At 38.2% G+C, this 24,906-nt stretch overlaps 1 protein-coding gene and 1 pseudogene across 2 annotated transcripts in view; both read right to left on the bottom strand.

Moving 5' to 3' along the window:
- The window catches only part of LOC134745113 (protein piccolo), a 63,853-nt gene that overhangs the window by 29,542 nt on the left and 9,405 nt on the right, over positions 1-24,906 (bottom strand). The gene's annotated exons all lie outside the window — the stretch shown is intronic.
- On the bottom strand, positions 14,329-14,907 carry LOC134745572 (uncharacterized; annotated as a pseudogene).

Below are 24,906 nucleotides of genomic sequence, written 5' to 3'. Positions count from 1 at the left end.
TGACCTAGTGGGTAGTGACCATGCCTGTGAAGCCGATGGTCCTGGGTTCGAATCCCGGTAAGGGCATTTATTTGTGTGGTGAACACAAATATTTGTTCCTGAGTCATGGGTGTTTTCTATGTATACAGGGTGGAAAGGCACGACGATCCTTTCCACAAAAGGGGGATTGTTTGGATTTAGTACTGTATTTCCTCTATAAAGAAACTAGGCTCATATTCGTAACCGTTTTGAAGTTATAGGCAGTTAACTTTTAATGCAAAATACTGCAAGTGACAACCCTCATTAGGTTCAGTAACATATATGGTTATATCCTCTTTGCTTAGAACTACTAATATCTGTGACCCAAAGACATTTCAGTGCAGGTGACAGATTTGACGTGCGGTCTGCAGCCGCAGTTGCAATAATACACTAAATACGCAAAAACGGCCCTGCTACGTGCAGTCGGCCTTGTCATTAATTTTACTATGAAAATTGACAATAACACCGACGTGTCGGAGCAGTAGTGCAGCTGCGGTCGGGAAAACGTTAAAATCACCATACGTGCAGTCGATATAGTCATTCATTTTACTATGGAAATTGACAATAACACCGACGCGTCCAGGCCGCTGCAGTTGTGTCGGAGCAGTAATGCAGCTGCGGTTGGAAATGGACTGTCATATTTACTTGTGATAAAACCGTGACGCAAATAAATTGCAAATTACGCGAAAAATCCTATTTTCATAATGCCCTTGGGAGCCCGCGATTACCAAAATTTGCTTATGTTATACGGGGAGAGTAATTATAATGACGCAGAGACGTTACGATGCTACACACAAAGATATCCTCCATGTAGATAGTACGTAGTAATAGTAGGGTTGTCACTAAGAAGAAGATTAATTAATTAATTAACCGCCTTCATTTTAATATTTTTACTAATTGTTCGTAACAAAAATTTAAACATTACGAATCGATTCTCCATCACTTAAACTAACCCCCCTTTGCGAGAAGGATCGTCGTGTCTTTCCACCCTGTATAAGTATGTTTTATCTATATAAGAATGTATATCGTCGCCTAGCACCCATAGGCTTTGCTTAGTTTGGGGCTAGGTTGATCTGTGTAAGATGTCCCCTAATATTTATTTATTTATAAAAATTATCTAACCATTATAGTAGATATTGTAAAAAAAAATATTGTAGAGTGGGAGGTGTGACTGAGGATATTATCCCATTTATGTTACTACGAGTAGTACGTCCAATTCGTCCAAGGCATATAGTGGACCTTTTCATCTGAATGAAACTTGGTTGACCTGACATCGGCATTTCTAATTTCCATCGTCGACGCGGAATGCGAAGGAATCTTTATAAAACCATATTCTAATCTAATCATGGAAAATTAAGATTATAAACATTATGTACATGTAATTATGTAGTTGCCCTTTTTAAAAAAAAACAGTGGACATCCTCTTTTTTGAAGAAGAAATACGTATAAGTAATTTCATTCTGTAACAAGTGACGAACAAGTGTAACAAGTGAAGTGAAGTGAGTGAGAGTATTATATAATTTATTTATATTTATTTAACTGACGTTTCGCCGACTAGCTCGAGCACAATTGTATTCAGTTGATGACAACGTAATCACAGTTGTCCCTTCGTTAATCAGTGTGATTAATTGTTTGTACTTTACAATATTTACAGTACACAAAATCTCGCCTCTTGGGATTCCAGACATTTATTTTAGATTCTGCTTCGGAATCTTGCGGACTCTGGGCTATGAAGCAATAAGGTAGATGAAATATTGTCTTCGGTTACCGCAATAGTTACTCATGAAATAAAACTATGAAAACGGATTATATCGCGTATATTGAATTTATAATACATCCCGACGTTTCGAACCCTTTACAGCGTTCGTGGTCAACGGGTGACTGAGAAAAATTACAAAGTGCAAAAATACCCACATACTAAAAATAATGAACAATCATAGACTATAAACTTTAAGGCTGGTTGTACATGCAAAATCGGTTCATAAGGCTAGCAATTATTTTCAAGTAAAGATATATATATATATATATATACGCGATAAAAAAACTATGCCGGCTCCAACCCTACACCACGGACCCGAGAAGATTTAATTCCCTCCTAAATTGTAGGAGGGTATCCCAATATGGGACCGGCTACAAACTCGGCGGGACACATCTTTTCAAAACATATTATACTCAGAATGTCCAACATCATCCAACACTAAGGTCTCACAGTCTATATCTCGCTTGCTCCTTTATCAGATGGACTACAGGATCCCAAGCTGGTGGTAGAGGAAAGCCATCTTCCCTATTAAAGTTTGGATATTTCTTAATCTCAATGGCCTCGCGCAGCATTCTGGGGATGTAACGCTTCTCCTAGATGAATCCATTCGCGGCATATTTGCTAGATCTGGACGCACTTATTTATATGTGATGATATCACCGGAAAAACGCTAAGACATGAGTTTGAGACAGATGTTAATTTGGGAATCTGCACCCCCCGAAACTAGAAAAGGACTACTATGGCGCCTATTACGAAAAAGTAACTTTCCGGTATTATCTGGAATTCGTTTGTCTGTTATTGAGTTACACGACATAATGGCAAACGTATCGTCCATTTTTCGGTTTTTCACTATGAGTTGTCTGAAAATAAACGCATTTTATTCTATTTTTTTTTATCTTGGAAAGTTTGCGTGTTAGCGACATGACTACTTACACAAAGCTGATTAAGCTTAATATTGTCATGTTTTATTTAGGGCTCGATTTTATCTTAATATCTAGGTATCAGTGAAGCTGCTAGGCCGTGTTTGGTATCGTTTTCGTATAAATCGGGGGTGCTGAATTAATTTATGTTATCACACTGCCACCATTCCAAAGTAAAAACAAAAATGTTTTTTTTTTTTTTAACTCCTCTTCACGCTTAAACAGCCCAGCTGTTGGCGTGAATATAGGCTGAATTACGGTTGTATAGTAGAGTTTACATGTATGATACGTGACAGTAAAATTGATTATCGATCTCCTGTGTCAACTGACAGACGCAAATAGACAATACGCGGTAAACAAGCAGGACTAGCGCCGGCACCGCTGCCCACGCGCATCGCGTTTGTCTGCGCGCAAATGAGCCCTAAAGATATTTTAAATTTTAACGCGCTTAATAACCGAAAAGCATGCTGCTAATCGTAGGAATTTAAAAACTCTTTTAACCATTCAAGTGACGGTCAACCTATGATAGATACATCCATTCGCGGCATATTTGCTAGATCTGGACGCACTTATTTATATGTGAAGATATCACCGGAAAAACGCTAAGACATGAGTTTGAGACAGATGTTAATTTGGGAATCTGCACCCCCCGAAACTAGAAAAGGACTACCATGGCGCCTATTACGAAAAAGTAACTTGCCGGTATTATATGGAATTCGTTTGTCTGTTATTGAGTTACACTTTAAACTTTTAACCATTCAAGTGGCGGTCAACCTGTGAATGGTCGGATCGAAAAGCAGTAAACTGGCGGCCCACTACTCACGGGTGGATGCGATAACCAGTAAACTGTCGGCCCCCAGTGAGTGGCTAATGAGGTGTTGCCGTATTTAGAGGTGAAATTGAAGGCATTTTTAAGTATAGTTACGCTCTTCTAGCGCCCAAAATGGGTAGCAAGTTAGACAATGATAACATACCGTAAGAAACACAAAGACACTTGGTATCAAATTTGTTGGCGTGGACCATGTGCCTCCAATCATCAATTTGTTTTATGGTGGTAGTCATTTTTAGCAAGGAAACTGGAAAACTATCATTCTTCCGGAGTTTGATTAGGTCTGGCCAAATGAAACATTATAATAATTTAATTGCTTTATTCAATTAGCCTATTTAACGCTGATTCTAACAATATGTGATTTAATATATACTTTAAAACAGAAAGTTTAAATCGACGATTTTGTAAAATTCTCTTAATCTGCGCTGAATCGGAGCCCCGCCACTTAACTGCTTTTGCGCAAATCCGCGGCGCCACTTGACTACTTTTCGCGTTTTCGCTGTGGATTTGATGAAGATTTTTAAGCGAGTTAATAAAGTGAAGGGGTTCCTATCATAAGAAATAAATTTAAACTTAATGAAAATAATGTTTCTTACACATTTACCAACTAAAAAGGGACTTATGGTGTATTTACCTATTAAACAAATTATAATTTTCCATGTTTCGGACGTATCTAAAATTATTTGTACAATTTCCATTCTGACATCAAATCCCCATTCTATAAATCAAGATACTTTTACCTAAATTAATTAAAAATACTCTCTAGAAATACTATAAAAGTTTATACTTAGTCATGTTTTTTAAATACACATGTATTTTACTGTCCTCGTATTCGAAATGAAGTGTATAACTCAAGTGAAAGGCACCATTTCAGTCTCGGACTATTGGCGCTCTGAGTGCCTTTCATCCCTTGGTGAACAATCTACTATTTATGCCTAAGGCCTAAGTCATTAATTAGTCAACATATTTATCTTATCACTATTATTACAAGAAGGCTTAAAATCACTTTCTTTTAACCGACTTCAAAAAAGGAGGAGGGTATCAATTCGACCGTATTTTTTTGTATGTATGTTACCTCAAAACTCCGTCATTACAACCGATTTGGAAAATTATTTTTTTGTTTGAATGTATTGTATACAGTCATTAGTTGGTCCCGTTTTTGTCCAAACTTAGTTGTAATGACGGGATACATACGGAATTCAGGGAACTCCTCAAATCATAGGCATACATATAGCGATTTTAGTATTTTCATCAACAAACCATGCATTTTCATCCAAAACAGTGCCATTTGATTAAGTGGAACTGCTGATGATGACTAGAACGGGACTCTTTAACAACGCATATTTCACTTTACGTATTCAAGTAAGTTCTGAAGGAACATTTGTGTTAAGGTCTAGTTCTGATGATGGGTTCCATGAGTTTGAACTCCTCAAATCTTGATGGCTTCAGATCCAGAGCTTAAAACTTGGAACTCACCCAAAGCGCATAAATGTTTAGGGACATGACAGTTTGGCCAGACAGGAACGAGTCTAGCGAGATGTATCACTCGTAAGAAAAACTAAAAATGGATAAGTAAAATTATTCTTTAAAAAAAAAGTTAAACCGACTTCAAAAAAAAATAGAATAACATATTACCAGTTTTATATGCGCCAGCTACTGATGCTAAGTCGGTGCCAAGCCAAATAGTTACAATACTGGTTCTTTCTTTATTTTAGAACTACACCAGGGTTGGCTTTCGGGTTGACGGCATGTTGACGCTTTTATGATCTGGTTTAGAATAGAATAGAATAGAATAAAATAATTATTATTCAGGCAACACATCATTATTACATTACAAAGATACATTAACAACAACAAGAAAAAAAAACTAAAGTGAAAAGTGAAAAATACAAAACTAACTGATAAGGATGTGAGGCTGAAATGGTCTCCACTCAGCAATGCAGTTGGCACGACTAAGCGTTGTCAACGGCGCTGGTTTTCTGTGGAGCCAGGAGGAGGTGGAGGTGTGCGGAACGGCATACTGCGCGACTTGTGTATCAGGTTATAATAAATAAACATTTGTCAATAGTAAATATGAAATATAAATACTTGTATATTACGGCAAAGGTACACAGATTATACATATAAATTCATTAAATTGCGGTAACTAGAAATCGACTTGGGGGTTAATAATATTTAGGAACTGGAGCTATGTAGATTGTAGAATGATGCCCTTAGGCAGCAATACCTTGTTGAGCTATTAGGTGTGTTTTCAGTTTAGACTTGAACCTACTAACAGTCATGCTATTCCAAATAGGAGGTGGAAGCGTAACGAAAACTGCCACGAAATGCAGCGGTATTGTGCCTTGGGCAAACCAGTCGGGGAACACGTCTAATACGAGGACGATACGACGGTTTGGCACCGACTTCACACGTATCAGTAGCCAGCTGGCTAACTTTAGCCAGCGCATATAATACGCGATGATATTTTATTTTATCCTTTTTGAAGTCGGTTTTACTTTTTTTAGGGCTCCGTACCCAAAGGGTAAAAACGGGACCGTATTACTAAGAGTCCTCTGTCCGTCTGTCTGTCACCAGGCTGTATCTCATGAACCGTGATAGCTAGACAGCTGAAATTTTCACAGATGATGTATTTCTGTTGCCGCTATAACAACAAATACTAAAAAGTACGGAACCCTCGGTCGACTCTAAAAAACTGGACAATTTTTAGTTTAATTTGTTTAATGTATTTCATCATTTGTACATGCAACAGAATGACTCATGCATTAGTTAATACGGCCGGTACAACTTTCCTTATATCAACCAAGAGCAAAACTAAATTTCACGCTGCATGCAATAACCATCTGTAATCACACGATAATGTATTCCAAACATGAGCGTAAATTGGTTTAACAATGCTCGCCATACAAATCAGCTTGTCACTTACGATTTACCTGTATCGCTTTATAGGTCAGGCGGCTAAAGTTGGTTAATCTCTGAACTGACAATTATTTTCGAGCGACGGCGCACCGCGATCACCGTATCGACAAGCCAAAAGGATCGGCCATTCTGGCGGTGTACCAAGGAACGCAATAGCCAGCCTAACTAATGTACATTTCGCGACCCAAGTTGGCATTTTGTCCAATGACTCTGACATCCGACTAATCTGCTAGACCTGCTTGGCTTTAGATGTGACATAATTCCTTTACAAGCTAATCGTAGATAACATAATACCTATGATAAAATGGACGATGCCGATGTGTCCACGTCAATTCCTTTATTTTTACATGTGGGGCTATATATAAATCAAAAAACCGGACAAGTGCGAGTCGGACTCGCTCGCCGAGGGTTCCGTACTTTTTCGTATTCGTTGTTATAGCGGCAACAGAAATACATCATCTGTGAAAATTTCAACTGTCTAGCTATCGCGGCTCATGAGATACAGCCTGGTGACAGACGGACAACCGGACAGTGGAGTCTTAGTACTAGGATCCCCTTTTTACCCTTTGGGCACGGAACCCCGACAATAAAGGAAAAGTACTATGACAGTGTAGAGGTGCAGTGAAATTTGCAAAACAACAATGAAAATTACTTATTTTGGTTGTGAGGCACTGGCAAATTATGGCATTTATGCCCACGATATTTTCTATCAAGTATTTTAAGTAATTATTGTTATGAAGGCTGTAGAGAAAAGCATTAAAGAATTAAAGTTTGAAAGAGCCACTTGCATTTTTCGGAAGTTCCTAAATTATCAGCTCAATTCAATCCCCTAAACCTCAATATTGCCTTTCAAATACTTACTAAATAAGTTCGAAATTTATTCGGTAACTAAGTACATGGAGTTATCGAATTAATTAACCCAATTTCACTTTCATGAATACCTATCGTGATTGCTATTGCTAATTGCATATTTCCCATTTCATATTTATTTGTGCAACGGCTAACCTAACTCATATTAATACGAGGAGCAAGTAGCCATTAAATCAAAATACGTCACAATTACACGCGTATGTCGCACATTAAACTATTTTATTACAATGTTGCCGGAGCGGAATGCCTTGTTGATTTTGGACGTGTTCTCGAGACAGGTGTATGCATTACTGTTATTTAAAGTCGTAAGATGTAGCTACGAAATAAGAAGATCCATTTAACTTTGTATGTACTGTAATATACCAGAGGATAAAACGCAAGAATTTTGTTTTTTCACCGTCTATATAGTTTTCTTCAACGGTTTCAGTTATTATTATTACCAAAACAAATAATATACTAATCACCCAGCGATTGATAATAAACATAGATGAAGAACTAGCGCTGCAAAATGACCCCACACATTTTGTGCCGCGGTGGGTGGTGCGTAAAATATTGTGCCTCTGAGCTGTTTAGTTCGCAAATGGCGGCCTGTTATCACAGTCGTAGTAAGAAGTATTAAGACTTTTTCTTTAAGGAAAAAATATGCCTTATTGTGCGGTTAAATGATGTGCTCGCCGTTCCAACAAATACTGATAATATGATACTAATTTTATAATAGACCAATAGTATTTCGGGTCTGTGTAAATTGACCAATCATCTTCTTCTTGTTGTGCCATATCCTCAGCGGATGTCGGCGACCATCTTACGGAACTTGGTTCTATCCTGTGCCAGTCTAGACAAACTGGCAGTGTCATTAATATTGGACCAGCTTTTAATGTTGTCTATCCAGGTTAGCTTTCTCCTTCCTCTGCTCCTTTTGCCGTCGATTTTCCCTTCCAAGATGTTACGAATTATGTTATACTTGTCGTGTCTATAGATATGTCCAAAATATGAGGTTTTTCCTTGTCTTTACGGTGGTCAATAGTTCAAGTTTTTTGTTCATTCTATTCAGAACTTCAATGTTTGAAATTTTGTCTCTCAAGGAATTTTTTAACATTCTTCGGTATGCATTCCACATTTCGAATGCATTGATCTTAGCCTCCATAGTCTTTTTAATGGTCCACCCTTCGACACCATAGAGAAATATCGACAGCACGTAGCATTTGACCATGCGCAATCGTAAGTTTAAGTTAATATCCTTATTTGTGTAAAGTTTCTTCATTTTCATGAACGTACTTCTGGCAATTTCTATTCTGATGCGTATTTATTTTTCTGGATCCCATTTCTCACTAAGTGAGCTACCCAAATATTTATAAAATTTAACCCATTCTATTATATTACCGTTTATAATCAATGAGGTAGGTTCAGTTACATTCTTACCCACAATCATGCATTTGGTCTTCGCTATATTCATTTTGAGGCCGTATTCTTCTACTACAGAGTTGAGACGATCTAGTAGCTGCTGAAGTTCGTCCATTGAGTGGGCAAGAATAACGGTGTCATCGGCATATCTGAGGTTGTTAACTGTCGTTCTGTTGACTATGATACCAGTTTCCACGTTTTCGAAAGCTTCTTGAAATATAGATTCTGAATAAAGGTTGAACAACAGCGGTGACAAAATACAACCTTGTCTTACACCTTTTAGGATATTGAGGTCGCTCGTGCTTGATGTTCCTACTTTTATGTTGGCTGTTTGATTCCAGTACAGGTTCCTGATGATTCTTTGATCCTTGCCAATCATCATCTTGGCAAAAAAAACGCATACCTAAACTTTGACTTTGCAATTGGTCCGCTGGTGGGCATGCGTATTTTAATTTTGTTTAAGCTGACATTTTCTTTAAAGTTCCATGTTTTTTGGTTCGCTGTAATCAACAAATAAGAAGCTCCAAATTACATGCAAATAAATCGAACACGCATATTCTGATTTTAATAACAAGCCTGGAATTAGATTTGGATCAGATATGGATCCGGGTGCCTAGCCAAGATGCCAATCGCTTGCGCTCCGTAGCGAACCAACGCAACTGTCTCTGTTGCACTAACATGGAAGAGTGATAGAGAGAGATTGACGTATGGTTTGCCACGGTCGCTAATACGGAGCGAACACAGAATACGCCTGAAAGATTCGACACATTCGACAATTCAACCATATCGGCTAATTATAGATATAGTAATTTTCTATGCAACACTTGCTTTCGCGATTTAAGGTTTAATCCTAGTCATTTCGTGTCCTTCAATGTGACCTAGATAATCAGCTTCGTGTGGCAAGGCCAGACCTTGAAAATACATTATGTGGGAAGGTGCATTAAATAAGACATGACGCAACATAGTATCCGCAATTTGTTCGGTCCCTGGTCATGACATTTTGCCCTCAACATTTCTACAAATAACACAAAGTCATATTAAGCATGTTTGTTGACACAATTCGATTATAGATCTAGATAGGGATATAGATTATTTTGTATCACTTTGTATACAGTGTGGTGTGGCGGAGGTAACACTGAAAACTGGTGATGCCAGTATCTCTCTCGCTCCTCTTGTGACACTTAATAATAAGTAGTTGACTTGACCTGTTGTTTTTAAGGGCAGTTTTGCTTGATCCAGCAAGTCTTTCTTAAAAATGAAAATTTTACGACGAGTTGTGTATGACCAGTTTGTCCACCCACCTCACGTCCCCAGTACAAAGTGGGCACTGGGCTACGTCGTGGCGACAATGTACGGACCGGTTTCGCAAACCCCCGCGCCGCGTATTTCCATCGGCGTCGGGCGTAGCGCGAGCGTTACGTTGCGAAATGGTCTGCAAGCGCCAAGCGCACCCAATATCGGGGAGGCAGAGGATGACGCCCTCAGATGACACCGCCCAGACAGAAATAAATGTGCAAGCTAAACAAACCCGGCATTTCCGGCGGCACGTGGACTGAGACAATAAAGTAAATATTATCTGCGAATAATTTACAGGGTGTCCACATCGAACCAAATAGTAATTTTTTGGGTCATACCTTAAAAAAAATTAAGCTCAAAAAAATTTAACATGAAAATATTATTGGTTTGTATAGTACTCCAGATCTATTAGTATTTAGAATAATGTTAAAGTTTCTTTTGGGTAGTTAAAATTGTCAAACTGCAATTCCGAAAGTAAAGCCAAGTACAGCCAACAAATAAGATGCAATTAACCATGTATGGACGCTAGATTTAAGGAAAACCTGATTAGTGGTTAAATACCACAATGGGCAAAACGAAGACCCGCCATCAGAAAGTGGACACCCTGAGTGCACAGGGAGACGCAGGGTGCTTGGCACGACGAATATTCACGTTTTGGCGACGCTACGCCATGAATGGGCGTAATATTACGCAAGCTAGCCTTTCGCCTGACTCACTCATACAGAATTAACTTGTCTAGAGTGCCTCGAGTACCCTGCAGCTGTATTGCATATTTCATAAAATATGATTTAAGCGTTCTGTTTCGTAGTGATTTCAATTAATGGAAATATCACTATTTACCTGGCAATGAGGGCGACCAATCGAATTGTATTGATATGACTTGGAACGGTCTCACATATTTATTGCAGGTGCATATGATTTAAGGCAGGTGAAACGAAGAGATCAAAGTGCATTCTTCATGTAACATTATGATAAATTCTTGCAGCTCGTTTTAGGAACGTGAGAAGTCTTGCGTTACATACAAATGATTAGCCATACCTAACATACTATGTACTTACTTGTAATACAAGAAATTGTAGTTTCTTTTTTTTTTTCAAATTTCACTTAATCCTTCAGAACCTTGAAAATGACAACTATACATAATAATCGAAGATCACTTTTAAGGCTGGTCGGCCTAAACTAAAAAGCTTTCTTATGACGACAGCAACGTGCAATGTTAACCGGTCTGTTTAAATGTATTCAATGCAACTAGCGTGTATATACGTTCAACTAAGCGATAAGTCTAAAATAGCTTGGCAAGAACATTTTAATAAATCATTTACCTAATACGCTATCCGTAGTCGGTGTGATAAGGATTACTTAAGGATTACATTTATTAACAGGTGTAATTGCCATGAGAAAGCTTTTATGCACGTGTCCAAAAATAAATTCAACAGATTAAATGAAGTGACACATTTGTTTTTTTTAACGTGGGTTTCATGCTTATTAATAAATCTAAATATACAATTAGATAATTATATTAGATTAGTCATGTATTATGACTATTAATAATCTTGGGACATTCCACAGTTAGCAGTTATTTTTGGGACATAAAGGGAAATCTTATAAATAATATTTAGTCTCTACATTACTGACAAAACACATTAGGTTAATAAATAGTTAGACAGTATAAATAAATATAAATATAAATAAATAAATATAAATAAATATTATAGGACATTCTTACACAGATTGACTAAGTCCCACGGTAAGCCCAAGGAGGCTTGTGTTATGGGCACTCAGACAACGATATATATAATATATAAATACTTAAATACATAAAGTTAATAGTATAAAGGATAAAGTATTCACTTCTGCTACTACTATGTACATATTTAGATTGAAATAATGTTAGAAAATGTAAATTATAAGTGGTTACGGTAAACTTTCATTTTGATTTGGACAAATGAAAGCGCTCTACATAAGTAGGTAAGCTACCTATATTTCCTCCGTTGTTATTGTTAGGTATTTAAAATGCTAGGAGTACTGTTAATTAGGCGTTCCTTGCCACTGCAATATACCCCTATGCCGGCAATCCTGGCGTTCAGTGTCATGCCACAACGTATACAGAGTGAATACAGACGTATATCGGAAAACTGTGTAAAAAGTAATAAGGTACACACAAGTTACTCTGCTTTTATGATTGATTACTCAAGTCATTTAGATTTTTAATGGAATTTCAAAGCTTAAGAAATTGTTTTGGTGTATTTGCCATGTCTTGAGTGATATATAGGTATGTCGCTTGGTGCTCAAAAGCTTAAGAACGGTTTCAACTTTTATTACTCCGACACGTTTCAATGAAACAAACCGTTCCAGGTGATAAAATTAATCGAAGCAAATAATACAAACATAACTGCACACTCCACCAGCATGGACGGCAGATTGGCAACAATTGGCTACTTGACGTTTTTTGTAAATAATGTCAATAGATCTTGAATTTCCTGAGGATGAGAAAATCTGACGCTCGCACTCGACGATTGTAACGCCTCTAACTAAATGATATTTATATGTGACGTCACATTACTGTAGTCTGACCTAAATGTATTAAAGATCAAGAAAACTGCTATTTTAATCCTGAAATATTGCTTTTATGTATATAGTTGTCATACAATTTATTTTTCAATAAAATCTAAGGAATCGAATTTTTCTTTTTAAAAGTAAAAAAGAACTTAATTTTTGAGACTGGAGCCCAATGACCTTTCATTAATAAATAGACGCGTGACGTTCATAGTTGACAAAACTAAATATAGGCAATATTTAGTAGAAGATTTTGACAATCTCGACACATTGGCGTCAGCCGTACGACTTACTCAATATAGGTTCCGGAACCTATATTGATGGCTCACGATCAAGCGCCTGGTGCCATATCTACCTCCCTTTACTTACATCCATGCTGGAGCCTTATATTTTTTTTATAATCTCAATATATCTTTTTAATTTCCACTTTTTTATAATGAATGGCTCATTTTCTATCCATTCAGCTAAATTTTGTTATAATATTCAACATGTGTCAAGTATCCAATTCGGCGTGTATCTATTTCCAAGCATATTATCCTCAAGCATGAGCATGAGTTATGGACTCGGCGTAACGACCGGCGCGGAGTTTGCCAAAACGAGGATTATGACTGACCTGACATCTGCTCGGCGAACAATAACAATGCACTAAATTTTTTAGGGTTCCGTACCCAAAGGCTAAAAACGGGACCCTATTACTAAGACTCCGCTGTCCGTCCGTCTGTCACCACGCTGTATCTCATGAACCGTGATAGCTAGACAGTTGAAATCTTCACAGATGATGTATTTCTGTTGCAGCTATAACAACAAATACTAAAAACAGAATAAAATAAATATTTTGGTGGGTATAAAAAGTGGGGCTCCTATACAACAAACGTGATTCTTTTACCGTTTATTGCGTAATGGTACGGAACCGTTCATGCGCAAGTCCGACTCGCACTTGGCCGGGTTTTTAGTCTTAAACCAGACTATTTGTTGCTTGACCTTCGTTTGTTATATCGATACAAAACACCCCTTAAATCAGCAGCAGGAGCATTTAAATCAAATTATTTCAACGCCATCCTTGCATGGCGATGATGCTAGTGCTGATACTGCACATAATCAATGGTCAATGTTTTTTTTATAAAACAATGACAACAAGAAAGATATGAGGAGTCAATGTGACAAGGATTGAATTGACCCATACTGGAATCTCTTTAGCCTAGCCTAGATTTAGTTCTTAGATATATTTAAACACCACATCTGACATAATTGTTGCGAGGCACGACAGGCCGACTCTAAGTTTAAAGTGCTGTGAACGATCCTTATTGCATAATCTGCTCTAATCCGCTAATCTGATAAGTTGGGAGTTACTAAAGGAATGAAGTTCCATGAGTGCTATGCATGGTATTTATTTTATTTTATTATAGTGTATTTATGAAAACGAATAAATTCAAATACCTTGGGTCCGTGCTACACGAATCTGGTGAAATCGATCACGACGTCCAAGCTTGAATATCAGGTATCAGGATTTTAGTTGAATTTCGTATACTATTTCTAAATACGAGTCGAAAGTAATAAAATGCAAAAAAAAAAACGAAAAACGAAACATATAGTTGTCTTCGATGTCGTTATAAAATAAACTTACAAGAATATTTTTACATTAAAAGTGGATCAGAATAGTGCCTTGCGTCAAATATATGCATTCCGCGTGAGGCATGAAATAATTTTATCTGTAGCAGTAGGTAAGCAGTTACATTCATAAATACACTATCTTCTTCGACCTAGCGTTTTCCCGGCCCAGCGCCAGGGGTCGCTTTCCTACTCTTCTCCACTTTGGCCGGTCTTCAGCATCCTCAGGTGTGAGATTGTTCTGTTGCATATCCGCCATCACGACGTCCAGCCAGCGCTTCAGGCCTACCGCGGCCGCGTGATCTAGGCCTTGGACAGTGAGGTTGAGGCATCTGTTTCCCACGTAGTCCACCGGTCTGCGGCTTATATGGCCATACCACCGGAGGCGACTTTCCTGCAGCTTATCTGCTACGTCACGGCTTCCGAGGCTGCCACGGATGTGTTCGTTACATATGCGATCTAGTCGCGTAACGCCACACATCCATCGCACCATCTTCATCTCCGTGACGTGAAGCTGCTGGACATGTCTTCCGAGGACAGGCCAGGTCTCAGGACTGGGCGGATGATGCTCTTGTACACGAGGCCCTTTAGCTTCAACGGTATCCTGGGGTCGCAGAGGACACCGGTTACTTCTCGCCATTTTGCCCAGGCAGCGCTTATTCAAGCTTGGACGTCGTGATCGATTTCACCAGATTCGTGTAGCACGGACCCAAGGTATTTGAATTTATTCGTTTTCATAAATACACTATAATAAAATAAAATAAATACCATGCATAGCACTCATGGAACTTCATTCCTTTAGTAACTCCCAACTTATCAGATTAGCGGATTAGAGCAGATTATGCAATAAGGATCGTTCACAGCACTTAAAACTTAGAGTCGGCCTGTCGTGCCTCGCAACAATTAAGTCAGTAACACAGCCCAGCTAAGGATATCGCCGTATTAATAATTGAACATCCGTTCAACTATTTACCTTATTACATTCTAATAAGGTAGACAATTGTATGGATTTTGCAATGGAGTTACTGAAGATATTTTCTTCAATGGGCGGCTCGAATCATCGGAACAGCCTAACTGCACGCTCGGCTCTATAACGGCTCGCCAGCGAATATTGTATAAGAAAGGTTATTCTTGCCGTCGTCCAGGGTCGCAGAGCGTAAACACTGCCGATACATGGCAGAAATGCCTCGAAACTGCATGCTTTGCGCAAGCACGTATTGTGCGGATGTTTACTATTATGATTATCTGCTCCGCGGCTGTTGCTCACCGGGACTTTTTAATTTATTGCCCAATATGTATGAATACGCCTATATTTAGAAGCATCTTGATATTCTTTATATTGAAGATTAAGGATTCTTACTTGGTATGATTAATTCGGTCGAAGCCTCCGGCAAAATATACTTTCAAAAATTCTGAAGTCCATATAAGTTTGTTTACACAGTTAATGCTTTAATTCCCTTAGTCACCTTACCTCGCCTCTCCTTTAATTCGGTTAGGAAAATTTTATTGAATGCAATGAAAAATGCGCTTCACGAAATGTAGGTCACCGTCACATGTGATTAACGCCATTAAAGTTCAAAAGATGGGCCTAAAGTTTGAAATGTTAGTGTATGAAAGTCTATAAAAAATCTATAAATTGGCTAGAAACTAGTGCAGTGAATCATGCATATAACACGCGCGCCCCTCTTGTATTTAAAACATTGACGTCAAAAACTTAAAACGTACGCCAAGGATAAACTCTAACTCCTGTTTCAGTTATGTAAATATTCTAATTTTCATATTAAAATTAGCAAGCCTGTTCATTCTGCATGCAATAAAAGTTTTTTCAGGCACTAAACATCAGTCGTTAAACGAAAAAATAAATTGATTTGAGACCAAATTTTGTTGTAACAGCAGCGTGCTGAAATGTTTACGTAAAAGCTTCTAATGTCGTCCAAGGCACTCTTTATTTTAGAATGTATTTGGGGATGCTTAGCGTGGATGTCGCTAGTGGCATCACATTAATTTAACAGACTTATGAAATCCCATGCGCAACGCCCCGCCCTCGTGTATCAGAATGTGTTGTTAAAATTAAACTAACAATAAACAAAAACATCTCAAGAATCCGATTGTCTCGCGCTAATAGTTAAATTCATCTTTACCCTAGCTATTAGCTATTTAGATGGTAGGTATATCGGACTAGTCTAAAGTAGTTTTTCCGTAATAAAACTGTATTTATAGGCAATCTCGTTTCGTATATACGTTCGTTTGTCACTCGGTTGACAGCCGAGCGAATCAACTAAATACCACTTAACGACAGCACTAATTCACAGGCGTAAGAGGTGCACTAGCAACCGCCAAAAGTATGCGAGCAATGTTCAGAAAAAACGTACGACTTCAGTTTAGTATATGCTACATGAAATTAAAAAGTAAAACTGCTGAGTCTACGTATACGTTTGATACAATATTTAGAAAGCGTGAAAGAACACATTTATCAAAACTATGCTTGCATTTTTTATAAGTGAAAAAAATAAATTATTTTCCGCCGCCATAATAGAGTGAAAAATTTGTTTCATGTTAAAATCACAGCAACGATTTCACAGAACTATTTTGAAAGGCGGCCGAAATACGTCTAAATAGCGCTTTGTTGATAGGTGTCACAGAGGCAGCCCTAAATACAAATATCTTTGGTATAAAATGTTGTGGAGGCAGCGAACTCATGTGACTAATACTCTTATGCCGCGCCAGAAATTTAATGAATTAACGGTGTATACGTTAATTTGATATACATATAAGTAGCAGATTTAGAAACTGAAAGTGGTTTGTCATAGGCATGTTGACACGGGTCCAAGATGCTGTCGTTAGATATCGGTAATATGGTTCGCATGGCCGGCGCGGCGCAGCGGACGTACCTTGCGCTAATCGCATGCGACGACACCCCCTCGCTTATCATAATACCTAATACATGTTTGGAAGCCAACATGCTCGTGTTATGCTCGCAACTTTATGGCATTAACGGTAATGCATTTGGCAGTAAACCACGGTCACAACTGACTCGATCACTACTCGTATTTCATTTCGTCCTTAAGAAAATTTATACAATTTAGACAGATATTTAAACGAGATAATCAGAAATATATTTTTATTTAAAGGGGGGTGGCTACAATCGGTCACCAATGTCACCATGTTGCATGTGGCGTAACGCATTTCACTGGCTTGTCAAACTCTGTCTAATCGCTAGACAGAGATGTGAAGAAGATATATTTGGTTGCGTGACAAGGAGTCAACGTAGTCCGTTTTGTTGCCTTGCTATTATTCCAAACTTACGGCATGGAAGCAAAATCTAATTTTTTTCTACTCTGTTAAAAACGGTATTAAACTGGATAATAGAATATAGAAACATCATAAAGACTAACGAGGTCAAGGTGCATATACAAAATGAGGACGAGTAGACTAATTACCCGCCCACGTTGTCGATAAAGCTCAAATTGTGTGTATTTCATGTAAACATTTTTTCATGTACGTATACAACCACAAAAGCAGTATTAATACCTAATAATTGGTAATTCCAACGTTATAGTTTCTCTTTTTAAAATCTCCAGCGTAATTAATTTGTCAGCTAAACATGATGATTAATACTATAATAAAAGATATATTAACGATATGTAGACAGTTTAAATTCAACAAGTGGTTTATATGTGAATTACACAACCACGGACAGTCAGTGCCAAAATTCTATTTGTGACGACAAACCGAGACGGGTATATTTAACTGCCACCCATAAACTGTCGAATACTGTCTCTGACAACATCGAACGAGACAATATCACTAACGCAACAAGGTAATGTCTTCATTAAATTCATGCATGAACCGTATCAAAACAACCTAACGGATGCAAGACACGACACGGTGCATATTATATAACATTTTTGTTGATTTTGACGAAGTTAAAGTCTAATTAGACCGCAGCAGCGAGACAAATTTACAAAGAAAAAATATTAGTGAAATTATGAATGATGATATTAATAAGGAATATAAATTTCCGTTATTTAACATTACGCGGAGTTAGGTTTGGGATACACCTACGACCACTTGATCGAACTTTCCCTGTCCATCTACCACTAACCCGAAATCACAACGTAAATATGTTATTGTGTATACACTCGCCTTCATTGTAGGCAGTAGCCGGAATAATGCATTGTTTGTAACTCATCTACGAAAACATTCCATTCTTATGCGCGACACAATTCGCATAACCCGACCTTTCAGCTCAGTGCATAAATAGATTTCACTCCGACTTGGGCGGAAAATTACAAATTCCATACTCGTGATTGCAAATATCTTATTTGGCCCGATTTTACTAAAATTTTATAGGTAGGTATTTAAATTGTATAGAACTCTACTTGGCTGGTCTAATTGACTAACCTCTAACGTGCACTCTTACGGTAACTGTTCTCATATAATGTTGGTTTCATCTGGTTAAAGATTGTTTAATTGTTAAGGTAAATAAATTGTTTATCTCGTATTCATTGTCTATTATTTAACAACCTAACTTTTTATTTAAACCCTTCATTTCTATACTAAATATTACATGACAGTACATTTGTACAAAAGGGGATTGTATCCCTTTAAGGTATCTTTACTAGCTGCTGACAGATCCTAAATACAGAGGTGTGGGAGGTTGTTTGCTGAAGCATTGATGGCGTTTAAAATTTTAATGGCTTTTCCTGTACTTGACTAAGGAAATCTCGTGATGCGCCGGCGCGGGCGTGGGCGGATGATTAAAACGCCCAGCTTGAAAACAACGCCTCCGTTACGACATTCTTCACTGGAACCAGAGGAAAACAAGGTCTCTCACCATCAGTGCCATCGTAAACATCAGAGTCGAGTACTACGAGTCTAGTCAAATCTTTCCCGTTCGCATTTTTTTCTGAACCTACCAAACACACTTCTTATAATGTTGCAACGACACATTGCTCTACAAGTTAAAGGATACAATCCTAAAGCGGCCCACTGACTATCAGTTGTATGGAACTGTCAAATTTTTGTTCTAACTGACAGGCCGATATCGTCCGGCGGACTGATCGTCAGTGGGCCCCTTTAGATTTTCAAGAGCAACTATCTGCTGGCCGTCCAATTACTAATATACAGGGAAACCTAGGCCCTGGGCAGCCGGAGAATTACCGGTGTTTTTCTTTTGGCGAAAAGTTTGATAGTAGCGAATGACATTTCGTACCAAGAAGCGTTTGTTTTCTCAAGCACACAAATATATATTAGTGCAATAAAATAAACAATATATATTCTAAAACAAAACAAGGCCTCTTTCGACATCCTTGACTGGAACCAGAATTAAGGGAAAACAAGGCCGTCGTCGGTGACTCGTAAACGACCTACTACTAATAGGACTAATCGTGTCAAACTAACCGCTATCTTTTAACAGGCCATGATTTACTGCTGTATGATGACATTCGTTGGTTTTATTCTTTGTGGACGATTGTTTTTTAGGGTTCCGTACCCAAAGGGTAAAAACGGGACCCTATTACTAACTCCGCTGTCCGTCTGTCTGTCTGTCTGTCACCAGGCTGTATCTCATGAACCGTGATAGCTGGACAGTTGAAATTTTCACAGATGATGTATTTCTGTTGCCGCTATAACAACAAATACTAAAAACAGAATAATATAATAATGGCCGCTTTCGAATGAAAGAAGCCCCTGGCGTCCATCGGCTCGTTGGGTGGACGACATCCGGAAGGTTGCGGGTCACTTCTGGATGAGATTAGCTCAGGACCGGGACAAGTGGCGTACTGGAAGAGAGGCCTATGCTCAGCAGTGGGCGATAAAGGGCTGATATGATGATATGATGATGATGAATATAAATATTTAAATGGAGCTCCCATACAACAAACGTGATTTTTTTGATGTTTTTTCCGTAATGGTACGGAACCTTTGGTGCGCGAGTCCGACTCGCACTTGGCCGGTTTTTTTAACTAAATCAATTCGTTACTGTCTAAATTTATCAATGAGATTTTAAGAAAATGACTATTGTGTGTGAAAAAGTATAAGGTAAATATCTGAATTTAATTTTATTTATTACTTGCCTCTATTTTGTAGTGTTTGAACTAAATTTTCTAGCCGTATGGTTTGCGGAGCTGGTGATTGAAGAGGTAGGACAGGAACCATAAAATTCGCCTTTTTGGAGTAACAAAGATAACATTCGCATAAAGCTGTATTTCTGATTTCCGCTACTAATACTATTACTTTCATACTTTATTATCAACATTCATCAAAGCACCAGTTCGTTCTGTTTAGGTCAGTAGTGTAAAAATTGTATGATAAAAGTCTTTACCTCGTTCTAATATTTGAAGTAGACAGGAAAACTAGTCCGCTTCTTCATGTTACGTTCGTAAACAATAAAAAACACAATGTCAAACGCTTCACGATCTAGATCCAGCAAACGTGTAGAACGCTAGGAATATCTTTAGCCACCCTTACTCACTGGAGTATGTAATATGTGTCACGGCGGCCGGGAATGGAAAGTGCATATAAATAGTGGCCAGAACGCTCCAGAGTGGGCCGTCTTATGTAACCGGGACGTAGACTACATCCTGTAGACTCTGTATCAGTGGCGGGCGTCCAATAGAGCTTTACCGCCGCCTTGCCTAATATTTACAAAGGTTTTCCTATAGTCCATGAGGTAAATAAAATCCATCAGGCATATCTACAATAGTATATACGATACAAGTGCGAAAATAGGAATTTCGCAACGAGTGGCGATAAATTAAATCACGACCGAAGGGAGTGTTTTAATTAAATCGACACGAGTTGCGAATTACCTATTCGCACATGTATCGTATAACGTTTTACAGTACATATGGCCCTTTAAATATTCGGCATAGTCACGTAATGTGCTAATTATCGCACTAGTGCGGTAAAGTAGCACCGTCTAGATATGTGCGCCGCGCCGCCGCCGCCGATGAATTTAACCGGCGTAAATCGGCGTGGCAAATTTTCTAATTAATTCATATAGTACTAACAAAGTTTTTTATTCAAATTATTTCAATTCTAACTATAATCACTGAGTGAGTAAAATAGACAACACTGCCTTCTATATGTAAAGGTATGAGGTAATAAAATCGAAATTTTACTGTTATACTTTGTTTAGATTCGCGTTATATTTAAAAAAAAAGATCGATAGTACGATACTCGCACTCTGGGGCTCGCAATTCTATGAAGGAGAATATTAATTTCAAAGCGACACGTATTTCTGTGTGCCGGCCGTGCCTTGCACCTCTAAGGGACGTAGCGTAGGCAGTTAGTGGTCAGAAACTACAGAGTGCGCATGTTTTACTGTCGATGTTAAATGGCGTCGAAAACGAAAATGTTTCGATTAAAAATTTACAAAGTTAGTGTGTTCAAAATACAGACTATATTCTAAACTAAAGTTAAAAAAAAACAGCAGTTGCTGGAAACACTTTGGCAAACTTGTGTGTGAAAAAGACGGCAAAAAAAAAACACTTGAATAACGCACAAAACGGCGATGCTAACAGCATATTTGACTTGGTAAAAATTAAGTCGTATAGCATTAGTATCAGCACGGGTAATTTAATCCGCCATCTCAATGACGATCACAATATAAATGATCCAAGGAAAAAAAAAGTGATCGCCAATATATAAACTTTTTTTACACCAATAACGACGTACGACTAGCACAAGCGGTGAAACACGAAATGACAAGTGGATCCTGGCCAGAGACCTAGCGATATCGTTTTGTCGCTCATTGATGGCTTTTGATTAACTTAATAAAGAATCTAATGTCCAATCCTTTATTCAATAAATCTGTTTAATTAATCTGTATAATATAAAGCCGCAATCCGATGACTGATTGACATGATTGTTATCCCAGAAGGAGTGAAATACCCCCCGTATTTGACTTTGGTACCGTCGTATAGAGGTTGGTCTGGTGACCTCCAGAAAAATCTGACTTTTGGTCTACCGGATTCGGTCGGAAAAATGTTGGACGGCCTGGCCAAACAAGGCCGTAGGCCCGACGTGAGCTTGTCAAGACACTTTCACTATTGGGTCATGTTTAAGCTCCAACTTCCCCCTCTCAGGTGACGCTTCAGGCCTTCGGCCCTACGCGGAGCTCGACCTTCGGCCTTCGCAAGTCTCGCCGTTTCGCCGTCGGGCCTTCGGCCCGTCGGCTTATTATTTTATTTGTTTACACCCTTCACCCTAAAATGAAAAAGTGAAAAGCACTAGTTCGCGAAAACCAACTTTCCGCACGCTAAACATCTACGTAAAGTAGCACTTTTTGAGCAACTGTATTAAAAACTATTGCAATGTATGCAACGTTGTATAACTGAGTAATTAAATACTCGTGGAGTCGTGGCGTTTCACGCCACGCCACTCGCTTTTTTTAACCTCCCTTAAACAACGGTTGCATAAAATACTATATGTTCTGGGAGCCAAGGCCCATAAATAATTACATTTAATTATAACTAGGTATCATTCAGGATTAGGAAACTTCAAGCACCGCAAATACCCGTTCTTGACGAATGAGCATGAATTTGCGGCGTTTGCTATGGAGACATTTGACCCGTTGTCGACTGACACCAAGAATTTTGGGTTGCATAAAATACTATATGTTCAGGGAGCCAAGGCCCATAAATAATTACATTTAATTATATCTAGGTATCATTCAGGATTAGGAAACTTAAAGCACCGCAAATACCCGTTCCTGAAGAATGAGCATGAATTTGCGGCGCTTGCTATGGAGACATTTGACCCGTTGTCGACTGACACCAAGAATTTTGTCAAGGAAGTTTCGGTCGGTCCGGCTGATAGGCGTCTCAGGCGATCATAGGGCGGACGCTTTCTTTGCCCAGTGGCTAAGTCTGGCGGTGCCGACGAGTAACGCCGCTAGAGCTTTTGCGACCATGCCAGAAGGGGGTGATTTGGTTGGGGGGAAGTTTTTTATATTTAGTTTTTAGTTTTAGGTTTTATTTTTAGCATAAGTTTGAATTGTACTTGGATTTTATTGTTAATGTGTGAGATTGCTTTCTACAAATAAGCCGACCTGGTCCCGTAGACAAGATGCCAATCGCTAACGCTACGTAGCGAACGAAACGCAACTGTCACTGTCACACTAATTTCGAAGAGTGAGAGGCACAAAGCGATTCGATGGCGAAGCGCAAGCGATTGTCACCTTGGCTAAGTCGCCTGTTGTCTGCTTCTAGTTTAGTTTTTCTCGTGTTTTTTGTTCAATTGAGGAGTGCAATTAAGATTTTTGTAGTGTATCATACTTGCTGTACCCGCGAACTGCATAGTTAAATTGCATTCATCAATTTCATCCTATGCCAATGTTTAAATTTGTTATTTACAGTTTGTAAACGTGTAATCGTACATGCAATTTAAATTAAAGCTCGCACTCATATTTTATTATTACGGGATAGCTTGCTCCGTCTAGTAAGCGATCTGTGATCTGTGACTGTAAGATCTCGTAAACATGTTCTCTCCGTCCAAATTGTCTCCGCACAGTTGTGGTTTTAATTTAAGGTTGGCGTTACAAACCTTTGTTATGTTAATGGGATTTAATTAAAGCAGCCGATTTTATCTCTGTTTTGTTTAAGAATTCTCGTCGACGTGACTCTGCTTCTGAATAACAATGTAGGTCAACTACGCATTTATAGAAGTTTTAATTTTTTAAATGCTTAAAATAAACTTAAAAGCAAATACAATGGGTCACTGTACTTAGAGTTTCCACGTTTTCACTGCTCTTGAATGTGTAAATTTATTTCCGCTGCCAACTAAAGGGATAATATCAGTGAATTATGCCAGCATTCGTAAACAAAAAGGGATCTATAGATATTAATAGTATGGTTCTAAATTTAAGGTTTTCGTAAATAGGCAATGCAAGTATGTGTATGACGATAAGTTAAAGGTCAATTAATCAAAATCAAAACTCAAAACGATTTTTGCAGTCTTTCAATGATCTTATTGATTATGCTGATTGCTGATTTCAATCAATATATAATAAAGTACCGTTAGGAAAAATAAGTGTTTGTAAAAAATAAAATATTCCCAAAATTTGTAGCTATGCATATAGTGTTTAACGTTTATTAACTGTAAAATGTAATGTTTAGTTTTCACTGCCGTTACCTTCATCTAGATTTACACGTTGTTACTTACATTCCCTTATACATAATCCATTATTTATATCTGTGTCAAAGAATGTTGCACCGTACTACGTTATGCACCGTGCGAATTCCATTCACACCCGTTAATGCAATCGTGTGAGTAAAGAGATAATTTGGTCGCGGGACTTCGCATCGTAACATGCGTTAACCATACTTCGAGTTACACTTTGCAGGTTTAACATGAGAACGCATTAACTATACCATTTACACCGGTGCAATTTGAACTCTAAATGTTTTTAAAGAAAGTCTAAAATAGGAGTAGTAGTGTAGTTTTTTGGTGTCTCACTTGCATAATTGGGGCGTGTCAGCGCACGCGGCTAAAGTAATATACACATTCAACCCCATATGTTTAATGTTTACTGTTGCCGCTGACTAAGGCAATCATTAACGTAAATGCTGAAAATGCCGCGCAATAGGTTCTTATGCAATATTAATTTTGTTCTACGAATTAGTTATTACTTATTCCGATAATTGAGTATTAATTTGAATCGTTTACAGTCACGAATAGGTTCTTATTGTTTGTAGAATTGGAGCCCTTCGATTGATCCGCCTAAA

The sequence above is a fragment of the Cydia strobilella genome, chromosome 11 (assembly GCF_947568885.1).
Source record: "Cydia strobilella chromosome 11, ilCydStro3.1, whole genome shotgun sequence".
NCBI lineage: Eukaryota > Metazoa > Arthropoda > Insecta > Lepidoptera > Tortricidae > Cydia > Cydia strobilella.
The sequence above is the reverse complement of the archived record's forward strand: the minus strand, read 5'-3'. Positions and strand labels throughout refer to the sequence as shown.